Below are 25,141 nucleotides of genomic sequence, written 5' to 3'. Positions count from 1 at the left end.
TCAGTCACACCAACAACATTTCATTTGCTCAACACCTCCATGTGACTAATGGGTACTGTATTGAACAGTGAAGATGGAAATGTGCTTAAAATTTTTATCATTACAGAAAGTTCTATTGGATAGTGCTAGAGTCACCTAATTGTTAATCATCCCCTTGGCCAACTTGGTACCCCATCAGTCCCTGCACTGCTAGCTTCATTCTCAGGCCCTCAAAAGCTTCCTTTTGCCCTCCGTCCTGGCCCCAGCATTCCCAAACAGTGAATTTGGAAATGGCTGAGTTAATTTGTAAATGATCATAAGTGGGTTTGTAAGTTTGTTCTGAAGTTTGCTTTTATTCTCACTTCTGTATCTTGTTTGATGTGTGTCTCATTAGCAAAAGTAATGGGTAATTTCCCCTAAAATATTTTCTAATTATATTAATATTCCATTAGAGAGGGTTTTGTTGGCAACATCAAACTGAAGGTACTGGATTCTTCTTGCTCTATTTATATGTTCAGGGGCATTCAACCACTGAGCCATAACCCCAGCCCTTTTAAGATTATTTTTATTTTGAGAAAGGGTCTTGCTAGGCTGCCTAGGACCTTGCTAAGTTGCTGAGGCTGGCTTTGAACTTGCAGACCTCTTGCCTCAGCCTCCCAAGTGGCTAGGATTATAGGTATACACCACCCTTCCTGACCTTAACTTTGATACACTAAAATTTAGACTTGGATCTGATTTTTTTTCTTTTATTATTTTTTTTTAGTCATGAAGATTGAACCTAAGAACCCATGCATGCTAAGCAAGCACTTCACTAGCTCAATTTATCAGGTTCTCACTAAGTTGCCCAGGCTAGCCTTGAACTTGTGATCTTCCTGCCTCAACCTTCTGAATAGCTGGAATTGCAGGTGTGCGCCACTGCACCTGGCTCAGACCTGGATCTGAGAACTTCACTGTTACCTAGGAAGTGTTGAATATAAACACACACTTAGAAACAGGATTTAAAATAAACACATATTAGAAAAAGGATTTAAGAACCTTAGGATTTGCCTCTTGACAGCTTCACTTTTCACAAAGGGGAATATAAAATCCAGAGGAGTTAAATAACTTGCCTAAGAACACATAGTGACTCAGCAGACAAAGGAACCCAGGTCAACTGATTTCACCCTAGGGCTTTTCACACTACTCAAAAGTAAGAGATCTTACACATTAGTGTGATTAGAAATAATGATAATATTTCAATGAAGCTGGAATTTTAAATATTTTCACCATAAAAAAATGATAAATGTTTCCAGTACTAGATATGCTTAACCTTGATTAAAATATTACACAATGCATACACATATTGGAAAATTGCATGATACCCCATAAATAAATACAATTTTTAGTTTTAAATTTTATATCTCTAGGCCTTTTAATTTCCTATTTTGAGACAGGGTATCTCCAGGAGGGTGGCAATTCCTATAATTCCAGCAACTCAGGAGGCTGAGGCAGAAGGATGGTATGTTCAAAGCCAGCCTCAGCAATTTATCGAGACCCTAAGCAACTTAGCGAAACCCTATCTCAAGTTAAAAAAAAAAAAAGTGGAGGGGCAGGGAATGTGACTCAGTGGTAAAGCACCCCAATCGCCAGTACCAAAGAGAGAGAGAGGGAGGGAGGGAGGGAGACAGACAGACAGACACTCAGGACCTCGATAAATTGCTGGGGCTGGCATTGAACTTGTAATCCTCCTGCCTCAGTCTCTAAAGTTGCTGGGATTGCAGGGAGTGCCACCATACCTGGCTTTTACAATTTTTATGTTAATTAAAAAAATAATTAAAAAATAAATTATAATTAAAAATTTAGATTCTTCTTTTACTTTTACTTTTTTTTTTTTTAAGCAAAATGAAAATAAAAACTCCTGTGATCATGCCACATCAGCCTCCCAAGTAGCTGGGATGACAGGGGCATAGCCCTGTACCAGGCAAAGTGCTCTTAATTCAGCTTCTTCAACATTATACAACTCTGTTACTCCTGCATAGACAAATACAGGGTTTAATTTGAGCCCCACCCCCTATCCCACAGCTACTTTCTAAGTTTCTCTGTAAGTTGTTTGTAAGTGTATGTTCTTGAACATATACTTTTTTAAGAGACAAGTTTCCCTAAAAATCTCCCTTGGGCTTCACACTGAAAAAATCACCGTAGCAGTAAAGAGAAACAGAAACCTTTCCCCTCTAGATTGAATAGCCTCCATGTAGGTACAATTTCAGTACCTGAGCCAAATGTCAGAAGCACTCTCCACTTCAGTCTCATGTACAGGCCTGTGTTTCACCAGGACTGCATTGGATGCCTGGATGTCCCTGAAGAGCTTAACACAATATCCATTCAGTAGGGGTTCCACAGTTACCTTTCAAGTGAGAATTAGATTTGAAAGACTCTTTCTCTTAAATTCTGAGATGAAGGTCAGCAGACTACAACCTGTGTGGCCAAATCAGGTGTTGTTTTTATAAATATGACTACTAGGTTTTTGTAAGTAAAGGTTTATTGGAACACTGCCATACTCATTCATTTATATATTATCTGCGACTGCTTTTACACTGAAATAGCAGAGTTAAGTAATTGCAGTTAAAAACATAACCCACAAAGGCTAAAATATATTTGCTCTTTGGCCCCTTACAGAAAACATTTGCTGACCCTGGTTCAGAGTCACAGTGTGATAGGGTAGATAAACCACTTTCCAAATCCTACTTTCTGTTTACTTCCAAGTGGTGATTATGAGATAGGAAAGATTCAAATCCAGAAAGATCTTGGCAACAAACACATTATTATAACCAATCACAGATGTTTCCTTTTGAGGTCAATGTGCTTATTAATAGGGAAATTTCTTTGAAAATATATTCAGGTGCTTTTCTCTTTTGCATTTTCTTTTTCTGGTTTCCCCTCTGTTAAGCCAGATGCATCCATATTATCTATAGATTAATGGGAGTTACCACAACAAGGACACAAATAAAACAGGTAGTATTTTGCTCTGACACCCAAATTAAAATTTTCCAGCAAGACTACACACACACACACACACACACACACACACACTCTCTCTCTCTCTCTCTCTCTCACACACACACAGACACACATTTTTTTCCAGTATTGGAGTTGAACCCAGAAGTGCTCTACCACTGAGCTACATCCCCAATTAAAAATATATATATATATTTATTTATTTTGATTATTTTTTAAATTAATTTTTTGACATGAGGTTGTCCAGGTTGACCTTAAACTTGTTATCCTGCTGCCTCAGCTTCCCTAGTTGCTGGGATTATAGGCATGTACCACTATGGCTACCTAAGACATATTTTTGATGGCCAGGTTTTGTTGAGAAAGAGAATTTTTTAAATTTCTCTATTTTCCTCTTTGAATTATTGTCATATAATTCCACATAAGATATATTCCAGTCAAACAGGAGAAGAAAGAAGAAAAAGCCCCTCTTTTCTGATCCCAGATTGTGGGGATTATGGGAAGAAATATAGCAGAGGAAGGGAGAGCAAGCATTCTGAGATGTGGTTCAATCTCTCCTCTCTAAGCCAAAATTGTGAGTAATAAAAGACTGAATCCAGAATGCCAGGGTTTAAATTTCAGTTTAAGTTTGGTCAACTACTTAACCTCTAGTGTCTCTCTCTCCTCCTTTATAAAGTGGTAATAAAGGTATCTATATCCCAGAATTGTTGTGAAAATTAAATAAGGTGAGTATGAGCTTCAGTGCTTCTCACTGTGATTTGGATCTGAAGTGTTCCCCAAAGGCCAGAGGTTAAAGGCTTGGTCACAGTCTGCAGTGCTATTGGGGAGGTGGTGGACCACTAGGTAAGACCTAGTGGGAGGAAGTGAGCCACTGAAGGGGATACTAGGAACCCAGCCCCTTTCTGTCCCATGATTGCCATGACACTGCCATGAATCCTTCTACCAAGCGTTCCTGCCATGATGTACTATGCTGCCATAGCCCTCAAACAACAGGACACGTGACCATGGACTGAAATCTCTGAAACCATGAGTAAAATAAACCTTTTCTCCATTTAAGTTGATTTTCTCAGGTTTTGTGTCGCAGTGGTCAAAGTCTGACTAACACAGTTATTGTTATGAGGAGTGGGGTGATAGATACTGGTGGTAGATTTTCAAAGGAATGCTAAGAAAGGAATGGGCTCTACATCTCCCATTTGGGAATCTGGAAGGAAGTCACCTCAAAAACTGAGCTGCACCCACCTTGCATAGCCTTATAAGAAGACTGTTTGCCAGCTTTGGTACTGGGCTTATCTTTCTCTAGTTCTTCCTTACCACCCCTCAGCTCCATGAGCCCAGGGAGGAATAAGGAGCATTAGCTGAGTATCTGGTAGGAGAGTTTCCAGAGGAGGCCACCTTAGAGAGCTGTACCACTGAGCTGGTATGTCTGGGATATTTTCAAGTCATAGCCAGGTTACAGGGTGGTCCACATCACCACAAAAGTGAAGACAGGGCATTCAACTAGGGAGACCATTGGTCCTTAAATGGAGAAAGAGAACGAATTCTCCTGGCCATAAACATCCATTGCCATCCAGTGACAGCAGGAGGGCATGGAGTAGGACCAGACTCTCCTCAGAGACTAGCAAATGTAGCCATAGGGAAGCCCTGCCCCTTCTAAGCAGCTCCATAGCAGAAAACAGCAGAAATTAAACAGAGAGGCCATGGGATAATTCCAAGAACCATCCCTCATCCACTCATCTCCCCCGGCCTAGACACCCTCTTTGGGAAAAAGAGGTAGAAATCCAAAAGACTATTCTATCTATGCTGGGCTATTCACCATTTAAATTATTACATTCAACTCTACTTATTAGATTATACTAAAGCTGAATTCTCATCTCATTGTCCAACACTTTCTCACACCACTGAATGGTAAGGTGAGAACTTAAAAAGACATTTAACAGAAATAAAGAAATTGCCCTCCAACTCTGTGCATTGAAGTATAGTGAGGGTAAATTTGTGACTCTGCTTCTTCCCTACCACTACCACCTCTTTAAACTCTGAATGAGACTTCTCCCTGACAAACTCCTCCTTCATGCACATTCACAGACATACCCACACCCACACCAGCTTAGTTCTAAAATGAGCTTTAGGAACAAGTCAGGAGAGTTTTGGACTCTAGGTAAACAGGAGAAAGAAATACTTTCCAAAAAAAGACTTAGTCCTGGTAGCTTTCTTTAAAAAGTAGGGAAAATGCAACCAGTTGCATGAAAAGGATTTGAAGGTACAACTTTTCCCTGCTCCCTCTCTCTCTCTCTTTCTTTCATAAAGGGAGAAGTTAAAGGTATCAAACAATATGTCAACAAAAATTTGTTGTTTAACCACTTTGTAGAGTAAGGCATATGCTTTGAGCCTATTAAAGTAAACTACCATTTAAAAAAAAAAAAAAAAAAAACAACTTTTAAGCTTTGTTCAAAGCAAAGAACCAGAAAAATTCCTAAACTTCAGTCTCGAGGTTATGCTGAAGTCTGCCCCACCCTTGGACTAGGGACCCTGCTCAGCTCAACCAATGTGAACTCAAAAAACATCTTCAGGCTGACTTTCAAATTCCTTGATAAATATGCAGGATTTCTTTCCTAGTAGTAAAACTACTTACTCAAAGCAGGCTGGGTGACCTCAGATGGCTCTGCTGGGACTGGAGGGGCCTTGGAAGTGCTGGTGAAAATGATGTTGTCACCACCAACTCAAAAAGCCACCCATTAATGTGCCCCATGCCAGCCTCTGGAGCGTACACATATGCATACACACGCAGAAACACATGCTTGCACGGGTGGCAAGTGTACACCTCCCCCAGGGGCTGAGGCCAGGATGGCCATCCCGCATCAGCCGGATGAATAGCAGGTCTGTCCTGCCAGCTGTGTACTCTCTCCCACCCAAGGAAAGCAGCAGAGACAGACAGCAGAGCCTGGAGGAGCCCACGCAGTCTGTTACTGGCACCCGGTGTGTGAAGGTTCTGGAGGGCAGCAAGATGGAATCAGAAAGAGAAATCATTGACCTTCAAGTAAGTTCTGTCTGGGAGAGAGAAGGGAAATTGGGAACAGAGATGAAGCTAGAAGAACAAAGGACTGATATTTTGGTCATTTGATATTTTCCCCTTCCCCATGCTTTTTCTTCTCCTCCCCCTTCTCCATAGTCTCCCTAGGCTTTTTTCTCTTTATTCCCCTTTTCTCTCCATTTTCCCGTCTGGTTCTTCACTTGTCTTGAGATATGTGAGACTGAATTGTTTAAATCCCTCTTGGTCTCTGCTTCCTCCTGTCAGTCAAAGAGCTAATTAGATCTGTGTTACCAGAAAATGACTTCACATTCTGTGCAGTGCTTTTCCCAAAACCCCAGGACAGTCAGACGATTTGAGAGCTGCCAGACAGCTCTCTGGAGACAAGGGAAGATATGAGTTTTGGGGTTGGAAGGGAGGCAGCTGGCCAACTTTGCATTTTACAGGTTGGAAAGAAACTAGTCCTTCCTCAGCTACCTGCACAAAGCTCTCTCCTGTGCAGGACAGAAAGCATCTCATTCAGACAGAGCAAGCTAAGAAGCCAGCATAAGCTATTAGAAAGAGGCAGAGTCAACATTCTTTCCTACCAGGCATATGCTTAGAGGGTACCTTACAGTCCAACCCACCATGACAGGGAAAGGGAATGGAAGGCTCTGGTTGAGAGCAGAGTCAGGTTGCTGGAATCTGTATTCCCTGACTCTCTGTCAATCAAAAAAAAGTAGAATCAACCTTCCTATAGCCATCACAGAGGTTGTATGAAAACTTCATAGAGCTTGAGGAAGAGCAGAAAATGACTTGTGCAGCCGGTAGGGGGAGGGCTGCTGGGGATTGAACTCAGGGACACTCAACCACTGAGCCATATCCCCAGCACCCCCCTCTCCCTTTTTTGTGTTTTATTTATTTAGAGACAGGGTCTTGCTGAGTTGCTCAGGGCCTCACTGAGTTTCTGAGGCTGGCTGTGAACTTGAGATCTTCCTGCCTCAGCCTCCTGAGCCACTGGGATTACAGACATGCACTACCAAACCCTGCTCAGAAAATGACTTTTGAGATCAATAATGTTTTTAACCTGTTCTTCTTCCAACTAAATCTTAAAGCAGCAATGTAGGAAATACTTTAGATTAAAGAAGAGCTGATTTTGTTTAATCAGAGAGGGTGTGTTGGAGGTGGGGGTGTTAGAGTGTATGAAAACTTGATAGCAGAGCTTTTGCCCTTGGTTGACCCCCGACACAACACCAGAAATTTGTAGGATTATTTGGTGTCTTTTGTCAAAATCATTCAGCTGAGGCTGGGCACAGTGGCTCATGCTTGTAATCCCAGTGGCTAGGGAGGCTGAGGCAGAAGGATTGCAAGTTCAAAGCTAGCTTCAGCAAAAGTGAGGTGCTAAGCAACTCAGTGAGACCCTGTCCCTAAATAAAATACAAAAAAGGGCTGGGGATTTGGCTCAGTGGTTGAGTGCCCCTGAGTTCAATCCCCAATACCAAAAACAAACAAACAAACAACAACAACAAAAAACCCCTCAAAATCATTCACCTGATATAACTGCATACGTAGTATTATTTTCCTGGATTATCAGCCAGCCCCAAACGTGGTCTTCCTTGAAGGACTTACTGATCCCTCTTCCTGGAATATTCTTTCCCTGGCTTATTCCTTGCTCCTTGGCTGGCTTCTTTTTAGGACATTCAGCTCAAATGTTACTGCCTTAGGGAGACCTTTCCTGACCTGGTCTCCCCATTTGTCTTTATCATTTGTTTTATCTTTTCCATAGCACTGCTCACCATTTGAGGTTATTTAATCATATTTATTACCTGTCACTCTTCACAGAAGATACACTCCATTTAAGTGGGTCTGCTTGATTTTATTCATTATTGGATCCATAGGGCACTGAGTACTACTTGGTACTCAGTAAGTGCTTAGAAAACATTTGTTAAATGAATGAGTTAAGGAAACCCATGAGTTAGAAGAGATCAGTAATAGGCATAAGAACACTCAATCAAGTCCTTGACAGAGTTAGGACTCCAAGCAAGGTCCTCTGAGGTGTACTTTCTTTTTATTGCACTTAGTTCTTGCCTCCATTCCTAAGTAGCTAAGGGAACACTCATTTCCAGTGTATGAAGAACATGTTTCTTATGTGCCAATGGGTAAAGTAATTCTGAGTTTACAACCTATGAACTTAAATTTGATTTAGAAGGAAAGAGATAGGTGGAATGAAGAAGTTTACTGACCAGATTTGATCAATGTCCTACCTCTAGCAAGTGACTGAAAAGTTAGTATAGCTTTCTCTTCTTCGTTAGAATCATTCTCTCAATATACTAGCTTAGGGCTGGGGAAGTAGCTCAGTGACAGAGTGTTTACCCAGCATGTGTGAGGCTCTGGGTTCAATCCCTGGTACCACAAAATAATAATAATAATATACTAGCCTTTTTTTTTTTTTTTTTTTTTTGTACTGGGATTGGGGCACTTACCCACTGAGCCACATCTACAGCTTCCTTTTAATTTAATTTTTTTTTTTTAAGACAGGGACTCACTATATTGCTCAGGCTAGCCTTGAATGTGCCATCCTCCTGTCTCAGCCTCCTGAGTCCCTGGGATACAGGAGTGTACCACCATGCCTGGCTTATTTTAGTCTTTATTCATACCTTCCTTTGGTCATTTATTAGTTTGGTTGGTCAGAAGGTGTCCATTATTCACTACACTTCCTGTTCAACTCTCTTGATAAAATTAGAGCTCATATCCTTTGAAAACTATGGTCTTCCAAAAAGGCAAACTTTGGTTAAAGACAGGTAGAGTTGTCTATCCTCATGAAATCCAAAGGAAAGACATAAAGGCTCTGGAATATTACATATTGAATAGCTATTCGTTTTTCCTCCATTTTTCTTTGATGGTTTTCCAGGGGTTGTAAATTGACTGTGGCTAAGTCACTTCATACATTCATTCAACTAATATTTACTGATCAATGACTATACATTTCACTCCTTGCTTGCTAGGCACATACTTTTACTCTATCTTGTAGCCCAGATGAAGTTTTAAACTTGTATTTTATTCATCCTCGGAAGAACAAGGAGAAAGTATGTGAGTATTTTTTAAAAGTATTCACTTTTTAAAAATCCTATTATAAAAACACCTTTAAATCCAAGTTCAAATAATGAAGGTATAGCATTGAAACCAGGGCAATTTCTTTTGCCATATAAATATTGCCCTCTGGGGCTGGGGATGTGGCTCAAGTGATAGCGCGCTTGCCTGGCATGCGTTCGGCCCGGGTTCGATCCTTAGCACCACATACAAACAAAGATGTTGTGTTCGCCAAAAACTAAAAAAAATTAAATAAATATTTTTTAAAAAAAGATTCTCTCTCTCTCTCTCTTTAAAATAAATAAATAAATAAATATTGCCCTCCTATTTGTGATACTGATCTTGTAGGTGTAATTTAAATACATAGATTAACTCCTAATCTCAACCCCATCACCCAAACAAACCAAAGAAAGAACAAATATTTATTGAGCTTCAATACAGTACTAAGCATTGAATTAAACATGGTCCCTGATGTTAGGAAGCTTATAATTAAGTGGAAAAAAATATACACAATCTATACACGATTAGCTATAATATTTAAAAAAAAAAACTATTTGGTTAAAGCAGTTCTTCCCCAAAATGTGGTACAATTAGTAGGTGTTACCGATGACTGACAGCTTTGTATTATAATGGATACCTTTGTTGTTTTAATGTGTGTTGGAAAAAGTGTAACTAATGCATCAAACCTGTGATTTCAAGATTTTTATTGCTTAGAAAGAGGCTAAAGTGAGAGACATGATGTGACTTAACACTTTTATGCAGTCCTCAAGAGTGACATGGGCCATACACTGCATGCTTTCAATAGTTACATCTGTCATAACTGTTCAAAAGTGTGGCTAGTTTGGCTGATACAGGTCACAGGGATACATGACTGCATACTGCTACTTTCTTTTCACTAGGACCTTGAAATCGTGAACATGGCACAATGTAAATCTGGGAAACTCCAATCCTAAAAACATTCACTTGAGTATCAATAATCATGTTCTAGGTTGTTTGCTCAGGTCAAGACCTGTGAGACTAGGATGTTAGTAGCGATACAATTGACTGTAAGAGTGACGTGTGGCTGTCTCTATCTACTAAATACCTGGAACTCCCGCTGTCCTTCTACAAGGGTGGTCTTCAAGCCTCTGCCCTTCTCCCTGCCCTTGGTGGAAGCCCTGCCTGTTTGCTCAGGCTACTCATTTTCCATGCTCTGGACTTGATTAGTTTTCCATCTTTCTCCACCTCCCAGAATTCAGATGTGAGGAAGGTTGAGTAAAATCCCTTTCTAGTCCTTCAAGAATGGGGTTCAAGCCTGCAGTCTGGTTCCTTCTCAAAGGGGAGCTCCTCTTCTGCTTCCAGATTCCCCCATACAGCTTCACATACAGCCCCCTTTTCTACCCACGGGGGGTATAGAAGGATGTGTAAAAATGGTCTCCTATAAGAGGAACTAAGATTGTCAACATTCAATATGCAGATTCAATGTGGAAAGGGTTAAGTGTAGCAACACACAGATTGAGATGGGAATGGATGTAGAAATTACTTATGAATAGAAGGGCTATAGAGTTAAGTACTCTGAAAGTATTTTTATAGATACGTATACATTGTAAATGTATCTTTTTTGAAAGTGTTTTATTTATTTTTATTGATACACACAGATACTATATATATATTCTTCATGGTGCTGAGGATAGAACCCAGGGTCTTGCATAGTTCAGCATGCATTCTACCACTGAGCTGCACCACCAATTTTCTCTTATTTATTTATTTATTGGTACTGGAGATTGAACATGGGTGCTTAGTCATGTCCCAAGCCCTTTCTATATTTTGATTCAAGGTCTCCCTAAGTCACTTAGGGCCTTACTAAGTTGGTGAATCTGACTTTGACCTCACCATCCTCCAGGTTCAGCCTCTTGAGCCATTGAGATTACAGGCACGCACCACTGCTCCTGGCTGCGTCTTTTTGAATATATATATATATTTTTTTTTTTGAATAAACATATATATATGTATTTCTAGCAATTTTAGGTTCATAGCAAAATGGAAAGGGCACAGAGAACTTCCCAAATCTTCTGCACCTGTATATGCATAGATTCCATCATAATCAACTTCCTTCACCAAAATAGTGCATTGTTTTATAATTGATGAATCTATGTTAACACATCTTTTTCTTTTATTGATTGTTCAAAACATTACAAAGCTCATGATATATCATCTTTCATACATTTGACTCAATTTATGAATTCCCATTTTTTCCCCAAATACAAATTGCAGAATCACATTGGTTACACACTCACATTTTTACATAATGGCATATTAGTGACTGTTGTGTTCTGCTACCATTCCTATCCCCTATTATCCCCCCTCCCCTCCCATCTTCCCTCTCTACCTCCTCTGCTGTTGTTTAATTCTCTCCCTTTTTTCCCTCCTCCTTTCCCCTCACAACCTCTTATAATATTGTGTAACATTGAAGGTCTCCTACTTTTTCCATATGCTTTCCCTTCTCTATCCCTTTCTCTCCCCCTTCTCGTCTTTGTTTAATGTTAGTCTTTTCCTCATGCTCATCCTTCCTGTTCTGTTCTTAGTTGCTCTCTTTATATCAAAGAAGACATTTGGCATTTGTTTTTTAAGGATTGGCTAGCTTTGCTTAGCATAATCTGCTCTAATGCCATCCATTTCCCTGAAAATTTCATGATTTTGTCATTTTTTAGTGCTGCATAATATTCCATTGTGTATAGATGCCACATTTTTTTTATCCATTCATCTATTGAAGGGCATCTAGGTTGGTTCCACAGTCTAGCTATTGTGAATTGTGCCGCTATAATCATTGATGTGGCAGTATCCCTATAGTACGCTCTTTTAAGATCCTCAGGGAATAGTCCGAGAAGGGCGATAGCTGGGTCAAATGGTGGATCCATTCCCAGCTTTCCCAGGAATCTCCATACTGCTTTCCAAATTGGCCTCACCAATTTGCAGTCCCACCAGCAGTGTACAAGTGTACCCTTTTCCCCGCATCCTCGCCAACACTTATTGTTGTTTGACTTCATAATGGCTTCCAATCTTACTGGAGTGAGATGGTATCTTAGGGTGGTTTTGATTTGCATTTCTCTGACTGCTAGAGATGGTGAGCATTTTTTCATGTACTTGTTGATTGATTGTATGTCCTCCTCTGAGAAGTGTCTGTTCAGGTCCTTGGCCCATTTGTTGATTGGGTTATTTGTTATCTTATTGTTTAATTTTTTGAGTTCTTTGTATATTCTGGATATTAGGGCTCTATCTGAAGTGTGGGAAGTAAAGATTTGTTCCCAGGATGTAGGCTCCCTATTTACCTCTCTTATTGTTTCTTTTGCTGAGAAAAAACTTTTTAGTTTAAGTAAGTCCCATTTGTTTATTCTTATAATTAACTCTTGGGCTATGGGCGTCCTATTAAGGAATTTGGAGCCCGACCCCACAGTATGTAGATCGTAGCCAACTTTTTCTTCTATCAGACGCAGTGTCTCTGATTTGATATCTAGCTCCTTGATCCATTTTGAGTTAACTTTTGTGCATGGTGAGAGAAAGGGATTCAGTTTCATTTTGTTGCATATGGATTTCCAATTTTCCCAGCACCATTTGTTGAAGATGCTATCCTTCCTCCATTGCATGGTTAACACATCTTTAAAGCTATAGTTTACTTTATAGCTCACTCTTGGTGTTGTACTTTCTCTGTGTTAGGACAGATGCATAATGGCATGTTTCCATTGTTAGAACTGCCCTAAAAATTCTCTGTGCTCTACATTTTCATGCCTCATTCTTCTCCCATGCCCTGGGAACCACTGATCTTAATACTATCTCCATAATTGTGCACCTCTTACAGAATGTCATATAGTTAGAATCATACAATATGCAGGCTTTTTATATTGGCTTCTTTCACTCAGTAAGCTAAGATTCCTCAATATTTTTCATGACTCAATAGCTTATTTCTCTTTAGCACTGAATAATATTCCACTGTTGGATTTACCAGTTTATTTATCCATTCACTTACTGAAGGATATCTTGGTTTCTTTCAAATTGTGACATTATATATAAAGCTGCTACAAAATCCATGTGCAGATTTTTGTGTAGACATAAGTTTTCAGCTCATATGGGGGAAAATCAAAGAGTGTAGTTGCTGGATTATATGGTGTGTTAAGGGTTTTGTGTCTTTTTTTTTTTTGGTACCAGGGATTAAACCTAGGGGTGCTTAACCACTGAGCCACATCCTCAGCCCTTTTTATATTTTATTTTGAAACAAGGTCTCACTAAGTTGATTAGGGCTTAGCTAAGTTGCTAAGGCTGACTTTAAACTTGTGATCCTCCTACCTCAGCCTCCTGAGCCACTGGGATTACAGGTGTGTGCCACTGCGCCCAGCTGATTTATTTTTTTAAATTCTTTCAGTAGTTGCCCTAGCATCTGTACTATACATTTACAATTAATGCAAGTGCATTTTAAAATAATACTATACCAGTTCATAGGTAGTGTGAGTACTTTGTAATGATAAAACAATCCCAAACCCTCCCTCCATTCCTTGCATCATGTTGTCATTCACTTTATTATCATACAAACATATACATATGTGATTTACACATAAACATACATTAACTGGGCATCATGGTGCACACCTGTAATCCCAGCTACCTGGAAGGCTGAGACAGGAAGATCACAAGTTTGAAGATAGCTTGGACAACTTTGGGACCCTGTCTCAAAATAAATGATATTAAAAGGGTTGGGGATGCAGCTCAGTGGTAGAGTGCCCCTGAGTTCAATCCCCAGTACCAAAAACAAAACAGAAAAATAATAAATGAAAATACCAGAATGCTCTAATGCATTTCAAAATGATTCCTTCTTCCGCTTTCCACCAGAAACATGAGACTTTACTCCAACATTTAATGTGAGAACTTGGTGGGTTTCCTAGAGATAAAACTCACAAAAGTTTTCCCCTTATTCTCACCTCATGACTGGGTGCCTCTGGAGTTCTAACCTCTCATATTTGTCCACTCCGAGGCTCTGGCAATTCATCAATACAGTTCTGCTTTTCCTATCTGGTGCTGACTTCTATAGAGATTTGCACCTTGAGTCTGCTCTGTTAAGCCATGACTCCCTGTATTCACCTGACTATCTTTCCAGTTGTGGAGGCTTTGGTTTGCCCTATATACTCAGCTGTCTGTTATATCCAAGAAAAATTATTGATTTTTCAGTTCTGTTGTTAAGACAGAAATGGCTACTCCCAAGCTCCTTACATGCAGAGCCAGAAACCAGAAGTCTCTTCTGGAAGTATTTTTCAAATAGGACTTCAGAAAACAATTCAGTAGTATGTGTCAAGAGACTTTTTTGTTTCTATCTAAGAAAATCAGAAATGTGTTCAGATATGCAAGGATGTTCACTGAAAGACTACTTATAGAAAAAATTGGAGCATACAATAACAAATGGATGGTTAAAGTTTGAGGCATCTGTGAATGGATACTATGGAATAATTTTTTGTGTGTATGTTTTCAAAGAATAGTTAAAAGAATACCAAAACATGAATCACATCAAGTTAAATATAGAATTGCATAAACAGTTAACCTTGAATTCCTTTAAAAATTATATAGAGGGTTATTGCATGGAAGATGGAAGGAGACCCTCATCATTATACAAAATACATATATGATGGTGTGAGGGGGAAGAAAAAAGAGAGAGAGAAATGTGTCACAGTAGATTGGGTAGAGAGAGGTGATGGGAGGGGAGGGGAGTGGAGCGGGGGATAGGAAGGGGAGCAGAATACAACAGACACTAGTTTTGTTGTATGTATATACGTGACTGTATAACCAATATGATCCTGCAATCTGTACACGTGGAAAAATGAGAATTCATACCCCATTTAAATCAAATGTAAGATATGTCAAGATCATTGTACTGTATTGAGCAACTAATAAAAAAGTTATATAGAATAAATATGAGAATTTAACTACTGGCAGGAAATATATCAAAATGCTTACTAGTTATTTCTGGGTTTATGAATGACTCACTTTCTTCTTTTACTTTACTTTTTATTTCCTTTGCATATTTTCTACCAACCCATATATTATATTTAGAATAGAAAAAAACCTGTAGTTTAAAAAAGATTTAAAAAGCAGTTGTGTCTACATGCAAATGAGTAGATTTCTGAATATGGGACACTTTATATATATATACATTGTGTGTGTGTGTGTGTGTGTGTGTGTCTGTCTGTCTCATGAAGTTGCTCAGACCAGCCTCAAACTTGTGATACTCCTGCCTCAGGCTCCTGAATAGCTGAGCTTACAGGTGTGCACTACCACACCTGGCCTGAAGCCCTTGTTTTATAGAGGAAACTGAGGTATGAGATGAGCTTAACTGGGCCTTAGAATCCTCATATATGACCTGCCCAAAGTCAGCCTCAGTATTAGGTAGAGTATCTGATAAAAAGGAGACAAAGTTTGTTGACTTACTTATTTTTTTGTGGTGCTGGGGATCCAACCTAGGATGTGCTCAGATATGCAAGGATGTTCACTGAAAGACTACTTATTTAAAAAATTAGAGCATACAGCATATGAAGCAAGTGCTCTACCACTAAGACACATACCCAGCCCTGATACCCAATTTCCCCTGCACAGTGAAAGGGTCTTTCAAATAATAGATGCAATCTAGCTGGACACAGTGGCATACACCTGTAAGTCCCAGCTCTTCAAGAGACTAAAGCAGAAGGATCACAAGTTCAAGGCTAACCTCAGCAACTTGGTGAGACCCTGTCTCAAAATAAAAGATTTTTAAAAGAATGTAGCTCAGTGGTAGAGCAAAATGAAACGAAAGCAAACTCATGGTGCAATTGAGTCCTCTCAACTCCTTGCTCACTCCTTTCCAGGACCTTCGTCTGAGAGCCCAGGTGCCTCTACAGAGCAAAGACCATTATTCACCAGAGTTATTTGTCAGTTTCTCCCCAGTGAACTAGTTATAGAACAAAGCCCTTGGTTTTGTTTTGGGGGTACTGGGAATTGAATACAGGGGTGCTGTACCACTACGCTATGTCCCCACCTCTTTGATGGATGAGGAACTGAATGAAGCTCAGAAGTCAAGTATAAGATCTCAGAACAGAAAGTGGCAGGGGTAGGACTCAAACCTAGGGTTTCTTTTTGTTATACTCTAAGTCACTGGTTTTCAGATGTGAATCCTAAAACAGCATCCTATCACTTTGGAATTGTTAGAAATATAAATTCTCAGCCCCCATTCCAAACCTATCAAATCAGAAACCCTGGGTATGAGGCCTAGCAATCAGTACCTACCCTCTATTCCAAGGTTTTACTTCCTGAGAAAACAGTTCATGAGGTCAACCATGGTCAAAATAGTTAAGTGGAGGGGCTGGGGTTGTGGCTCAGCGGTAGAGTGCTTGCCTAGCATGTGTGAGGCCCTGGGTTTGATCCTCAGCACCACTTAAAAACAAGTAAAATGAAGATATTGTGTCCAACTACATCTAAAAAATAAATATTTTTTAAAAATTTTAAATGGAAAATTCCAGAAATAAAAAATTCATAAATTTTAAATTGTGTGTTTTTCTGAATAGCATGATAAAATCTCACACCCTCCCACCTAGGATATGAATCATTCTTTTGTCCAACATCTCCATGTTGTCTAGGCTACCTGTCCATTAGTCACTTAGTGGCCATGCTGGTTATCTATGTTGGCTAACTATTGCAGTATCACAGTCCTTGGGTTAAAGCAACCTTTATATTACTTAATAACTGCTCCAAAGGACAAGAGTAGTGATGCTGGTAATTCAGATATGCCAAAGAGAATCCATACAGTGCTTTCTTCAAGTGAATAGATAAAAGCTTATTATAGATATGTATGTATAGGAAAAAAAATAACATAGTATATATGGAGCTTGGTACTGTTACAGTTTCAGGCATCAACTAGGAGTCTTGGAATATATCCCTCAGAGGGAGCTACTATATTTTAACAGGCCCCCTGGTGATTTGATGCATACTAAAGTTTTAGAACCTCTTCTTAGATGCATGAATTACTGATGGATGGGGGATACAGAAGATTCAAGACTAGAACCTTTCTCCCAGGTAGTCCTAGATATGCCAAGGCTAGCACTTGCACTAGACCTAGATAAGGCAGCCTACCCAGGACCGGGTGGAGATGTTGGCCAGTCAAGCAGTCCAGGCTGGAGAAGGAGCTGCTAGTGGCTTTTTGAGAACACAAAGGATCTTAAGTCTCACAAGTTCAAACTTCTTGTTTCAATTCAAGGCACCACCATCCTGTCACTGCTGCTACTTGCCTGCTACATACCTGTGGGGATTTACACCCACTCAGTTGAGAGATGGCTCTGGATTACTCCAGCCTGGGAATGAGGTGTTTTTGACAGATCTACCCCACTGGGGAGATTAAGCATAATGAAGAACCCAGGTGAAGATGGATGTCTCTCTTCTGTCACCCAGTACTGCTTTTAATGTGATCTGTGGGAGAGAAGAGAGCCACTAAAAGCTGCAAATTTCTCATAGGGCACCTGGGTTACCGACATCTAAGAGATAGGAGGGACTCATTCTACAGAGTGAAGGAAGAAGAGCAGAAGGGACTTAGTATCCCTGTGTAATCTGCAGCACCTTGGAAACAGGGAAGGGAGGGTAAAGAGGAATATGGGAACATGAGCCAGGTGGGAGATTATCATACCCCAAAGTCTGCAGTGTCACTTCCAACCTCTGCAAAAGAGCTGCCAGTATCTTGACACAGTAAGATTCTAAACTAGAAGTTCACCAGGCTTCAGGTGAGGAGAGTGGAAACCTCTAAACCTCACCAGATATGAACCTCCTGTTTCCTCCAACCACCATGGAGGGAAGAGGGTTTGTTGACCCCGGATTGGAGAATCAGCCTTTGGTCTTTTTGTTTTTGTGTGCTTGCCTCGTGCCCTAGGCATGGAGTCCAAGGACCAATTGTCTGCCGGATGCATGCTTCCAGTCCTGATCTGTACACAGCCTCATTCACTCAGCCAGGCCCTTTCTCCTTTAGCTGAAGTTTCCTAGAAATGTGGCCGCCCAGTGTTATGATTCAAGTGGGGCTCAGTCCTGAGGGACAGTGTGTCAGGGTGGAGTTGGTACTGTTGGATCTTTAATGCCGCACCCTGCTTCTGTCCCTGTCCCTGTCTGTCTCTGTTTTTCACGGCAATCTGTGTAATTTAATGCTCATCCACACCCCTTGTTGTGAACTGCAGTCAAGAGGGTTTGGGGCGGGGAAGCAAAATCCTGCAAAGCCTATGACTTGTTCTGGTTGCCACAACAGCATCTTGGTAAACGGGATCCTAGGCTGCTGCTGCAGGCAGTCACAGCCAGTGTCTTTCTGGCACTGGGGAGCCTCCAAGCTCCAGAGACCTGAACTTTCAGACAAGAGTCTTTGAAACTCCAGAAAAGCTGAGCTTTCTCTTCTCCATACTGGAGAAAGATGCAACCTGAGTGTAGAGGGGGTAGCTTGAAGAGGAGACAGGTGGGTAGAAAAGCAACAGGTAGACAAGCTTTCTGCTCAATACAGTTTTCATAATATCTCCAAACTCTTAGAACTCAGTATTGCCTCCAAAATGCTTTCCACTGTAATAGTGGCTCGCAGGGACTGTCACTGTGAAGGGGGAAGGGAATGAGAGAAAGAGCAAAAAACCCTCTTATTTTGTTTCCCCCTCTCCTGCAGTATTATAATGGGATCTGCAGTATTTTTCCTCCTCCCATAAGAATTTGCCTTCCTCCCCCACCATCCCTATGTGACCTACTTATCTATTCCCTTTAAAGGGAGGAACCCTGGAAGGCATCCCAATCAAGGGTGGTTCTGTCTGAATTTCAAAGAGGCAAATTCTTTAATAAGGAAAAATCAGAGGCTGTGGTGGGGGGCAAAGAGGTAGTAGGAATATTGTGAAAGGTTGGGGAGAGAGGGAAAATTATATTCAGTGGAGTCAGAAAACAGTATTTGGTGACCTGCCATAGGCCATTCATCCTCGTGACTGATTTGTGCCATGACTAAGGGGAATAGGTTTTGGATCCATCATAGAGTGCTGGAAACAGCAGATGTTGACTGCTGGAGAGAGTGCACACCAGATAAAAATAAAATGAAATACCAGCTCTTGTGGGTTTCCGACTTTCTGCCCCTAGTTCACTGAGCTCTGATCTAATTTCTGACCTCATCTATAAAATGGGGATATTAATTTTACCTCAGACAATTAATAAGATTAAATTATTCACCCCATTCTCTGTACCCTTCTACGGAAAACTAGACTAGGTCTCAGAACAATGGCACATAGATGATGGCATTCGTTTATAAGTTCTATGAGAGACACTGCATATACATTGTATCTCTCTTAATTCTGTGAGGAGAGCATTATGCCCACTATATCAGTAAGGAATCTGATACTCAGAGAAGTCATTAGTGCAAAGTTGGGCAGGTAGCAAGAAGCAGAGCTGAGGTTCAAACTCATGCCTATCTGACTTAAAGCATGTGCCCCTGTCCTCTTCTAGATTGTAATATCATTGGCCTTAATGAGGAAGGATTTGTAAAATCCTCATCCTCAAATCTTAAGTAAATTTAGAATGCTGAGTCAGATTGATGCTAGAGAAATAAAATAATAATTGGGTTGTATAATGCTATCATTTTATGCTAATCTTGGCACTGAGGAGAGATTCTCTTTCAGTCTGGAAGAAATTAACTGCCTATCTGGTCTCTAGCCGCTGGGCCTCCAGGCTGGCTTGCCTCCAATTCATTCTCCTCACTGTAGCCACAGAGAACATTACTCTGCTTCTGTCAGTGGTTCTCAGCTGCCCTCAGGATTACATCCAAACTCAACATAGCCATGGCCTAGTCTGTTCTTTGCCCTACCCTATTTTTATCAAATGTATTCAAATATGCCCATATTGCTCACTAAATATGATTTTATAATGTAAAATTTTTGAAAGAATTTTTAATGATTTGAATTTTGGAATTATTAATTAAAATTTCAGTTTTCATATGTAGGTTCCAATATTTTTTTCTCAGGTCTGAAATATGGAGGACCTTTGGAAAGCTCATAGCCCCAAGTACTGGGCCCACAGTATGTCCTGGGTGAAACAGACCTGTGTATAGTCCTTGTCTATCTCCTCTGCATGCCAGGCTTTGTGTAAATACTGTTTCCTCTTCCTAAAACCTTCTCTTTCTACAATTGTACACTTCCCAAATAGTCTCTCCCTTCCCTTACTGCCCTGTAGTCTTTTAAATATATTTTTTAATTAATCAATTAATTAATTTACTCTGTGAGGGATCAAACCCAGGGCCTTGTCCAAACTAGGCAAATACTCTAATTCTGAGCTAGCTACACACCCAGAGCATTTTATTTTGACACATATATGAAATCTCTAGGTTTCTTCATCTGTAAAATGAACCAACTTCATAGGTTATTAAGAGGATAGGATCAAGGGTGGGGATGTCACTCAGTGATAGAGTGCAAGGCCCTGGGTACAACCCAAATTAAAAATAGATAGATAGATAGATAGATAGATAAATTTAGACACCAAGGCCTTGCTATACAAATTATGATCCATGGATTATCATCTGGGATCTTTTCAAGAATGCAGAATCTTGGGCCCCACCCCAGATGTTCTGAGTCAGAACCTGCATTTTAAGAAGATTTTCCAGGTGATTCAGATGCACTGGTATACTTAGAACAATATCTGTTATATAGTTATATAATCAACACTGATTAAATGATAATCACTATTATTGTTGTCAGGATTATTATTTTAGGGGATAGGGGTCTTGCTATGTTGCCCAGGCTGGTCTTGAACTTCTGGGCTCAAGTGATCCTCCTACCTCAGCTTCTAGAGTAGCTGGGACTATGGGCACACACCATCACACCCAGCAGTTGTTAGGATGATTAAAGGTCAGGTTTTTACAGTCTCCAAATTTCCTTTTTTCCCTTCTTTAACTTGCAAACACTAGTTCAATGGTTTCCAAATGGTAATCCTGGGGAACACTGGCATCCTGGGAGCTGGACTATGAAATTTCAGCTTAATGCAGAGGTTATAGTCAGGACATAGTTCATGCACTCAAGTAGCTACTTACCTCCACAGAGGGTGTCAGATAAGAAAATAAGCAATTTCAATAGGTGGTGTTCTGAGGGCTACCAAAAAAAAAAAAAAAAAAGAAAGAAAGAAAGAAAAAAAAAGGGGAGCGGGGAGTAGAAGTGCTGTAGGAGCCTTGGGAGTCAAAGAAAAGTGTTAATTAAGACCTGAGAGAAGAGTTGGTAACTTAAGATCACCCACAAAAATGTCAGAATCCTCTCAGACTGCTCCCATGATGTGAGGGGAAGGGGATTCCAGAAGAGATGTTGGAGGAAAGTAAGAACACTCATCTGATGACAAAGAGCAGCATGGGGGGTGTAGTCCAGTGGTACAGCATTTAATGGGCAAGGCCCTGGGTTCAATTCCCAGCAACAGGGGTGGAAGTGGGGGGTGTGGGGGGTTTGCAGATTGGGGTGGTGGGTGGGCAATAGCCTGTGGAAAACGGTGGCTCAAACTACTGTTTGACAGTCCTCACAGGGGGGACTCTCCTACAGGGGGGACTTTCTTTATGTGTGGGAAGTACCCACCTTCTTCCTCCCACTCTCTGCTAGAAAGAACTTTAACCTTGCTCCAGGAACATCTATTGCCCCTGATGTTTGCTCCCCAAGCAAACAAGAGAACCCAGGGGGATTTGAATCTGGACACTACTTGGTGTCCTGGTATGAAGCTGAGTCACCAAGAATTGGCTGCTTGCAAACCAGACTCTCAGTAGTTGTGATTTGCCAGGGTAGGGGTGGGGTGCGAGGGAGAGGGGGAGGGCCTCAGGCATCCTACCCAAGTGTCTTGCCTTGAGCTGCATCCCCAGCCCAACGACTGTATTCTTAATATCTCAGAGCCTTGGTTTCTCCAGGCCAGGAAGATGCTACACACTCCCTCAGGGTCTCGGGAGTTTTAAGAGAGAAGATATTGGGTAAAGTTCTGGTTGCACAGCGGTGTTCCTGAATCCAGGGTTCCTTCTCATTTCCCCTTTACTTAGTTTGTGAACTGTGTAGCGGGGTTGATTTAGGCCTGAAGGCTGGAATTTCTGGAAATGCAAACATTTCTTCTGAGTACTTACAAATAATGAGATAGGCTGCTCCTGTGGAGTCTGCAAACAGTAGAGGCCACTGAACAAGCTGGAAGGGAGGAGGGTCAGTTAGGGTCGCAGGTGGGGTGGTTCTGAAAGGAAGAAAAGGCCCACTGTTCCCCTGGAGCCCTAACCTTGATAGAGGTTCTGAAAGCCCCCAGGGGACAGACCCAACACAGTGGGGCCATGGTGCTTCTCGGGCAGCCTGCCTGCCCTTCAGTGGCCAAGGCCTTCCTGGGGATGTGAATATTCTTTTCATAAGAAGGAGGCCATGGCCTCTGAAGGACCATTCCGGAGAGCAGGCTTTCCCCCTGCCCACGCTGGCGCAGGGAAGGGCCAGCGTAGGGCGGAAGAGGCCGCGGCCAGGCCGCAGGGCATTGGCCCGGGAGGCGGAGGCCCAGGGCGCGCCGCGGAAGGAGGAGGCTGAGGCCGGCGCTGGGCGGCGTGGAGCGGGGTCTGGGGACCTGTGGCCCGCATCGTCCGGACCAGGAGGGGTCGGAGCCTGCACAACAAGACCAGCTGACCCAGGCAGGGCCAGGAGGGGAAGTCGGCCCAAGGGCACACTTCCCCCCATCCGCCCCGGGGCCTAGGGGTGGCCTTGAGCTTCGGTTACTCTGCTAAAGTATCTCCACCTTCTTCCCCAGCGGAAGGCCGAGGGCATCCCCTCACCCTTTTCTAAAGCAAAACAAGCCCCGGCGCACTCCCACCTCAGCCCAGCCCTCCGCGGGCCGAGAGCCGAGCCGCAGGCTGGGGGAGGGCAGAGTCCTCTTCCTGCCTGGCCCTCGCGGTGAAGGCTTGCTGACGGGGGTGGGTGGAGCTCAGCAAGCTATTTCGGTTCCTTTTTTGCAGAAGAGTTTTTGGTTTCCTGCCGAGTTACCCCTAGGCTTCCCTTAGGTTATTAATAATGAAGCTATCACTTTCTGAGCGCTCTGTATGGAGCAAGCATTTTTACATTTTTTTCCCTGATTTTATTTTCAGGGTGAAATATCATTAACCCCAATTTACTGATGAGAAAATTTGAAGTTCAGAAAAGTTCATTTAGAGCTAGCAAGGGACTCTCACCTGAGATTCACAGTCCAAATTGTCCCATTCTAGGTGAGGCCTCTGCAGGACCACGTCAAATAAAATTCGACTCTAACACTGTTCCCTCTAGTGTTGTGCTCCAAGACACATATTTTCTGGGCCCTACCTCCAAGGAAGGTAGGAAATGACCTACCTCCAAGGCAGTGTTAGAAAGGATTTCCACTACAGACTGTCTTTAGCACTAGGGTCTGATAAACCTAGGAATCTGGAATGCTTTCCTGAATTCCAAGAGAAACATCGTGGCTTGGGGCTCATCTTCCTCCTCTTCTCAGGACCCCTGCTCACCTCTTTAGCCTTTAAAAAAGTTTTTTTTAAATAAAAATTGAAACTGACTGTTAAGATGAGAAATCACAATTGAGGCCTTGCTTTTGTCTGACTGTAGCTGGTACTGAAGCCTTGGAGTCACAATACTTTTATTTGTTTATTTTTATGTGGTGCCAGGAATCAAACCCAGTGCCTCATGCATGCTTGGCAAGCGCTCTATCACTGACCCACAATCCCAGCCCTCTTTAGCCTCTCACAGAAAATTGAGGCCTTGCTTTTGTCTAGAACTGAGAAAACCACGAGTGGGAAAAGCGGCCAGGTTCAGAGTGCTCAAGAAGGACCACAGTTTCCTGGGTCCTGTCCTGCTAGTCAGGACACAATAGAAACCATGTCCCTAGAACATCTCTTCCCAAGTGAGAAGGTAGGTCTGTTTGAGAAGATTTAAGTGGTGGTTTTGCAAGCCAGAAAATACTGTACACATGGGAGGCAGGATTTTTTTTTTTTTTTTTTTTTTTTTGCTGAATTATCAGTAGGGTGATAGCTGGGTTTTTATTATTTGAAAATCGTATAAGCAAATTGCCAAATAATTTCATCTCCTGAGCATGATTACTTAGAAAAAGGCCTGAAAACCACCTGGAGGACCCATGCCTTAAAAATCTCTTGACATGAGGTATGCAGATAATTTATGCAGATCACATCTAACCCCCACCTACTACCTAAAGCCTTCTGTTTGTGTGGTTCTGATGTTAGGAGCAGTCTGCAACATTGGAGCTATGGGGGAGAGGGGTAGGATTCTTCTTTACACAATAAGTAAACACAGTACAGGAAACTTAAAAATAAAATTGGGAACACATTCTATTTTATTAAATAAAATGTTGTTTCATTCTAGAATAGGAAACAAAGCCAATTAAGAAAAATAAAATAGTCTGGGACTGTGGCTCAGTGGTATAGCACATGCTTAGCATGTACAGAGTTCCAACACCATACCAAACCAAACAAATCCAAAAACTAAAATAAAAATTGAAACTGACTGTTAAGACAAGAATAGAAGTCACCAAGTACCTGAGGTGAATTGATGACTGTAACTGGTACTAAAGCCTTAGAGTTAGGGAGAAGCCCACAGTAGTTTTGCTCCAGAATGAACTCTATTGAAAGACTTAAATTTTTCTTAGTCCAGAAGTCCTGACATCTCTCTTTAAAAAAAAAAAAGCTTCAGTTTTCCATTTGCAAAATGAAGGACTTTGGATATGATGGTTCCTAAGTTGCATCTGAGTTTGGAAACTTCTGATTCTTCAATGCTTAGATATTTTCATTAAGTGATGTTCAACTCCTCCATTTTAAGAACGTGTTAATCATCTGACTAACTGCTCAGCTTTCCTGCTTTATGAGATCATCATTTGTCAGTTCCAAGTGCATTTGGCTGCCAGAGAGCAAACATTCCATGTGTGAACAGGGAATACATATTGCTGTGACAATAGGTCTGGCAAATTTGAGGGATATTGATTTAATCCCAAACAGCACTACATACAATGTCATTTCCAGCAACCATTAGGGATCTGGACCTGTATAAAACTTCCTAGTTTGCTTTCAGGTAGCAT

At 41.3% G+C, this 25,141-nt stretch overlaps 1 long non-coding RNA gene across 6 annotated transcripts in view; it reads right to left on the bottom strand.

Annotated features, from left to right (window-relative positions):
• The window catches only part of LOC143396613 (uncharacterized), a 69,977-nt gene extending 46,988 nt beyond the window's left edge, over positions 1-22,989 (bottom strand). For 5 of the 6 annotated variants that reach the window (XR_013091113.1, XR_013091111.1, XR_013091116.1 and 2 more), the window contains exons 1-2: positions 22,904-22,989; positions 22,188-22,288 (exon numbers count right to left, since the gene is read on the bottom strand). This is a non-coding gene — a long non-coding RNA (uncharacterized LOC143396613). Of the gene's footprint in view, positions 1-17,351; positions 17,519-22,187; positions 22,289-22,903 lie in introns of all 6 variants that reach the window. The other variant, XR_013091112.1, reaches the window with a different exon arrangement.
• Positions 22,990-25,141: the final 2,152 nt, after the last annotated feature.

The sequence above is a fragment of the Callospermophilus lateralis genome, chromosome 4 (genome assembly GCF_048772815.1).
Source record: "Callospermophilus lateralis isolate mCalLat2 chromosome 4, mCalLat2.hap1, whole genome shotgun sequence".
Classification (NCBI taxonomy): Eukaryota; Metazoa; Chordata; class Mammalia; order Rodentia; family Sciuridae; genus Callospermophilus; species Callospermophilus lateralis.
Note: the sequence above shows the minus strand (reverse complement) of the source record. Positions and strands in the feature narration are given on the sequence as shown.